The 6,502-nt window shown below is 43.5% G+C and overlaps 1 long non-coding RNA gene across 2 annotated transcripts in view; it reads left to right on the top strand.

Annotated features, from left to right (window-relative positions):
• Positions 1-32: 32 nt before the first annotated feature.
• LOC106950332 (uncharacterized) overlaps positions 33-6,502 on the top strand; it is a 24,831-nt gene continuing 18,361 nt past the window's right edge. For both annotated transcript variants that reach the window (XR_001425593.1, XR_001425592.1), the window contains exons 1-2: positions 33-1,656; positions 2,020-2,108. This is a non-coding gene — a long non-coding RNA (uncharacterized LOC106950332). The remainder of the gene's footprint in view (positions 1,657-2,019; positions 2,109-6,502) is intronic.

Below are 6,502 nucleotides of genomic sequence, written 5' to 3'. Positions count from 1 at the left end.
AATACCTGGAAGAAGTGCGGAGTGAGACAGTGCAGTGCTGAGCCTCACCTCTGGTGGCGCTGTGTCACACCCGGTGAATGAAGCAGTTGGCAAAACCCAGAGCCAACTGACCATCCTCACCACGAGACCGCAGACGGGAGGTCGTTCCTGCCAACAGTTTTGTCATCTTTTGCTAATTTGGCCATAAAAATATATAAAGACAACACAATAAACGAACAAGAACATCCCCACCTACCTTTCCATCAGACCTGTGTGTCTTCACAACAAAAATCTTAAATTATTTCCGTCTCTGTCTCAGCTGCCATTCCTGAGCCTTTCCTCCCCACTCTTACCCCGTGCTTGATCTGGCCAGGAAACTGTTAATAAGTTAGATTAAATGCAACCAGATAGTTTTATTTTAAATACATTTTTACTGTTTTATCTAAATATGACTATTTTTAATGGATTGAAATAGACTCTCTTCCTATTGGACTGAAACACTAAATGATGGGAGGAAAGTTGATAAATGTAGTTTTTTATTTTTTATTTTTTGCAGATTGTCTCAAAATGATGTTTTGTTGAACTTTTACTGAGTCCTTTTCGCTTGTAAATATCCTTTTATTTCAAAGTAGAAACAAGTGTGTGTGATTGGTCAGACACGAGAAATGAAACTTGAACCTGTCTAGATTGAAGTGAAGCTGAGTGACGGCCGTCCTTCACACGTGCCGAAGGTCTCAGCAGGTTGGAGTGAGCCACATGGGGGCGGTATCCTCTAATGCTGTCTGCAGGCTCTCTTCCTCGGCTCCTTACTGTCTCACAGGAAAAATGTCAGTAAAAGCACGCTCAGAATAACAAACAAACAAGAAGAAAAACAACCAATCTAGTGTGTTTCCTAAATCCCTGCATTCTTCTTCTGTGTTCCGCCTGAGTCACGGTGACTGTTCTGACAAATCATCAACAAGAAAGGTCAGTTGAGCAGCTAATTTGAAGCAGCGGTAAGGTCCTCCCACGGCGGCGCCTTCCAGGCATTCCTGTCACACTTTGATGCCTCCAGTTTCCAGCGTGGAGCGACTCTTCTCTTTCGGTTGGATTGGCGGTCTGGACGCGGCTGTTGACGATGAGCAACGATGACTTGCCTGTAATAAAATCCAAATATTTTGATAATGGGCAGGAGGAAATGGACAGGTGCTGTGTTTGTTTAGGCGACAGAGCTGCTCTCTTCCTGACAGGTGCTCTGCAGACCGGGCAGCGAGGGAAACTCCGCTCACCAACGGATGCGAGCGCCTTTTGAGGACTCTGTTGACATAACATAATCCCATCACTTTTTTTTTTTTTTAAGACTCTGAGGTTGTGGTTAAAGTACCTGACTCTGCCTTGGAGATGATTCACTAATGTAGCAGAAAGCAGGTCGTTTTGCATGGGTCAGAACTGATTGCTGTGTTTAGAGAACAAATGTATGTGTGTGTGTGTGTGAGACTTCCTTTTAATAACATACCATAACATTTGGTCATCTGAAGTGCCTCCAGGACTCATCCGACTATCCGGTCTTGTGGGAGAGTTTGGTGCTTTCCAGCCACTAATGTTGGATCAGTCACTGGTTCCTGATTAACCAGAGCTGCTCCCATGTTTCCCCTCCTATCGGCTTCTACGCACTGCAAAAACACAAAGTCTTAACAGGTATTTTTGGTCTAGTTTCTAGTGCAAATATATTGGAAAACTTGAAATAAATCAAAACTAACTTACAAATAACTTTTGAGCTAGACATACAAGTTTATTTTAAGTCAATATTTCTTCAGTATGGATGAAAACGTACTTGTTCCATTGGCAGACTATTTCACTTATAACATGGGAAAACAGCTTGTAAATTATGGAGCAATGGAGCAAATACTTTTTCATCAATATTTAAAAATGATTGACTCCTATATCCTGCTGAAAAGTTACTTTTAAGTTAGTTTGGTCTTATTTCAAGTGTACTAAGATCCTTGCACTGGAAACTAAACCAAAATTACTTGGTACGATTCTGTGTGCTTTTTTATGCAGTGCTCACATGACAGATGTTGTTCAGCAGCTGACCGGCCGGCCGGCTCCCGGCTTCTTACCAGCCGTTGTCCCGGTGCGCGGTGACGCAGGTATTGCACAACATTTTCCCCGGTTATGACTGCCGTGACATCACCGGCTTATCTCCATGTTCACCATCTCCCAGTGCCCCCCTCCACCTCCCTTCACCCACCTGACGTGTGACACCAACGATCGCACTGTTTTGTGTAAACACAGCAAATATATAAAAAATGAACACACACACACACACACACACACACACCATCACCACTGCCTCGGGTCCCGACGTAACCAAGGCCGCACCTGTCGCACGTGACGTCACAGATGAGTCAGGTGAACGTATGCATGCGTGTGTGAGCGGGTCGCTGCCGGCTGTGGGATGTTTTCATAATCAGCACACCTTGGTCACAAGGTAAACTTTCCACTGTGTCAGAGAAATGGTCTCCCCTTCACACTTGAGCAGTCTGATAAAGGCAAACTCCTTCCAGATGGGACTGACCACAGGGGCCGGTCAGGCCTGGCTCCTTCCTGTTCGTACATCTTTGCAATGTCGTTTCTGTGAAAATTTTGGCGTACTTTTTCCCATTTCATTGTCTTCATTTTTCATTTTCAAGTTTATTTGTGTTTCACATTTTGGCAACGAGGCAGTTCAAAGTGCTTCCCCGTCATACAAACACCAAAGTCATCAATTGTGAGACCAGCGATAAATATTACATTTTGTCGAATGCCATCATCAGAATCATCAATACACATCAAATATGTTGATCAGTGTTGCAACAATGTTTACTGCTAATCCAAGACAACTTGAAACAGCTGGGGGTTTTAACTTGATTTAAAGGAACTCGGCATTTTGGCTGTTTTGCACTTCTCTGGAAGTTTGTTCCAGATTTTTGGTGCATAGAAGCTGAATGAATAGAAGCTGAATGCTGCTTCTCCATGTTTGGTTCTGATTCTGGGGATGCAGAGCAGAACCAGAACCAAAGACAAAGTAGGTTTTGCATCTGTGTTTTATGGAAAATTACGCTTGGCAAGAAATGTTGCTATATCTCTACAATTAGAGACTGTCCGGTATTTGTCGCTTATCTGAGGGATCGTGTACATCTACGGTTCTTTATAAAAGAACTACTGTAACATAAGACTGTCAAGTAGCTAAAAACTCCTGGATGGAAATTGCGACTTTGTTGTTCTGAGTTTGTCTGTCTTGGTAAAAGCAAAACAGAGGAGGTTGATGGGCATGATGGGTTTCCCCCAGGTGGTCTGCGCCAGAGTATGACTGGTGTGTATGAACACAAACGGTCCGCAACCATGACATGACTGTGGAAACCTTTACACTCCAGTAAAGATTACTGTTAGATCAGCTCAAGTGGTTGGAGAGAGGACATCTCTGGCTACAATAACCTCGCTGATGGACAATGTCTCTCACCCCTTGCATCAAACTGTTGCTAAACTCAAAAGCTCCTTCAGTTGGTTGACAAAACTTACTTTTATTTAGGTGATTTCACTGTGAAGTTGTCATAGGATGCTGCACAAAGGATGCAAACTAAACTTGACATTTTATCTTAAACCTTTAGATGAGGGAAAAAAAGACAGCAATGGGAATCAGCCGTTCACCATGACGACCAGCAGTTTTCAGCAAACACTTTATTCAAGATAAGTAAAAAGTGTCTTTTACTTTTTACTTCATTAGTATATGAAGTTCATATACTAAGTATGTGTCTAATCATTAGTAACCATGGAGAAAATGTCCTACCATCATGTAGCCTACCACGTACAAAAAAACTGGTTAGCATCTAATCTTCTATGACATAATGGAGTGAACTCAGTCAAAGTCAGCGATCTGATCAAACCAAATGTCAGGAGGGTGAAAGTGTTGGTTGGTTACTAAACTAGCTATAAGCCCCCGACAGATTAGCTCAGCTGGAACAAGAAGCAGCCATGACTACACTGACAAAAACAACGTGACAAAACAATCACGGTTCTCCCGTCCCTCACTTCCGACATCCATCTTAGCGTCTCAACATGATTCACTGACATAGTTGCAAAGGGTCTATAACCATCACTGCTCCAGACGAGCTCCATAAGTCTTTACGTCCCTGCTGGTATTGACGCAGTGTTTTTATTTCTTTCAGATACTCTGCCATGTTTTTATGAACAACTTTAAGATGATCCTACTCAGTCGCACGTCTCCTTTTAAACAGAATATCCTTTATTGCACATTATTATTTCTTCCATCCTATTTCCTAACATCACTAGAGGATGTCTTGCAGTGGGGAAGTTGTGGGTTTGATTCTTCCTCCATGCCATGTGTTGATGTTCCTCTTGGCAAGGCGCTTACCGTAACCTCAAGCTGCTTCTCTGTACATTGGTGTGTGGAGGCTTGTTAGTGTGACTGTGTGGATGTAACGTTAGTGCCAGTCCATTTACTCTTTAAACTTAAAAAAAAAAAAAACATGCATTCAGTAGATTGAAATTAGTGCTTCTAATATGACGACTTAATAAAGCATGAATACTTCAGCAAGGTGTTGCTGCATGTGTGGAATATTTTATTCTGTGGCGTCACCTTTACCCAGTTCCTTCGGTTGAAATGCATTTATCTGTTCTGCAGCTTCTAGGTAGTCAGAATTCCTACATTTCTTCCACTTCTGTTCTTTCTTCCCAGACACCCTGAAAACATTAGTCAGTGAAACTCAAACAGCGTCCGCTTTAAGAGATACCACCAGTGCCTTGTCACGACTTAACCAAGCGACTAAGAACTGGATCCAACAGGAAACGCCGAACTGCTTCGTAATCCGATCAGCCGGCTGCTAATATTTCTCCTTACTTCGGTGGCTAATTGTTTTAGCAGTAGGTGACCTGCGGTTCACCTGGCCGGCAGACGTTAATGGACCTGTTGTGAGCCTGGTTGACGCGCACAGAGACCCATCTGTTCCGCTTCTGTAAATGATCATAAGGCCGAGCCGAAGCGTCTAAATATAGACGGGACAAATTAAATTCAAATGACTCAGACGCCTGATGACTGAGCCGGGCCAGTTCTCCCGCTTCGACCGCTCGGCAAGCGCGCGCGCCGACCCGGCCCGACCAGACCCGGCCCGGCCCGGGCGACGACCTGCAGTCACTTATTCCTCTCTGCTGCTGAGGAAGTAGGCTGGGTGAAGGAAGGGAGGGGAGGAGAGAGGCTAAATCAGTTGGTGGGCAGGAAGCGCTGTCATATTCAGGAGGAAGTGTGAGTCAGTGCTCGAACATTTTTGAAAGCTGATTCAGCTCGGCACAGGAAAAGGGAAACGCTTACTGCTGAGCTTTGACACCGGGGTGGGAAACAAACTCATCTGGGGTGGTGTAACCTTAAAAAGTGTCCCCCACGTAAAAAAACAAACAAAAAAAACGTTAAAAAGGAACAGAAAAACCAGAGTGAACAGATGTTGAAGGAGGAAAATCCAGTGACTTGAAGGAGGATTAAAAGAGGAGATCGGTAACTCTAATGTCTAATGCAGCGGAGATACAAGAGAGAAGAAGAAGAACGCCTCTACGTATGAACAGAAGACGGGCAAAGAACCAGCAGAGAGGATGGGGCCAAAGGCTAACACTACGGGTCGTCACTTTTTTTCTTTTTTGTCTTTTGGTCCTCTGAAATCTTCCCTTCCCTCTCCTGCTCCCATCACTTCTCAGATTTCACAGTTCCAGGCACCGTGGCTTAACCCCTTCTGTTCCGATGAAACGCCCCTCGGCTTCAGCTTCTCCTCAAACGACGACCAGTCAGAAATCTGGGGCTGTCAATGCATACGATTAATCTGAAAAGTTTAACGTTAATATGACGTAACGCAGATTAATCGTGTCGCATATTTTGACCAAAAAGCCTCTCTCTGGCGGAGGGCTACTTAGTTCACAGCAGTGCCTTACACTGTCTTGTACTGCGGTCAGTGTTTCCGGGTCGCAAACGCGGGTGAAAAGATGAGCGAGGAAAGTCAGACTGCTATGTTTAGAGGAAAAATAAAACTTTGCTTTAAAAACACAGTGGTTAGAGCGGGTTCAAGATCTCAATGCAGCCGTCATGAGTTTGAATCCTGTCCTCAGTTTCTCTGGCGCATGTCTCTTTGCCTCCTTCCTGTTAGATTTCTGTCCAATGAAGGCCAATAGTGCCAAGAAAAATCTTCAAAAAAAAAAAAAAAAAAAGCAGCAAAGAACGTTAGGATAAAAGTATTATAGTATTGTAGAATGTCTGCTTATTGCAACAATAAATTATCCCAAACCTTTTGTCAAAAAGCATGAGTTTTTTTTTTATTGCCGTGTTTCCCTTAAGCAAGTTTATTTTCATAATTTTAATTTGCCCAATGTTATGTTTTATGAATATAACAGCTACGGACTGAACGGCTTGGTTCACTTCGTCTGCTGCCTTACTAAAACTACAGGTAGACTACAATTATGGAACAGCACAAAAGAAATCATCATCATCGTTCAAGCCTTCGGT

The sequence above is a fragment of the Poecilia latipinna genome, unplaced genomic scaffold (assembly GCF_001443285.1).
Source record: "Poecilia latipinna isolate Pla-1442-1.1 unplaced genomic scaffold, P_latipinna-1.0 Scaffold393, whole genome shotgun sequence".
In the NCBI taxonomy this organism is placed as follows: domain Eukaryota; kingdom Metazoa; phylum Chordata; class Actinopteri; order Cyprinodontiformes; family Poeciliidae; genus Poecilia; species Poecilia latipinna.
The sequence above is the reverse complement of the archived record's forward strand: the minus strand, read 5'-3'. Positions and strand labels throughout refer to the sequence as shown.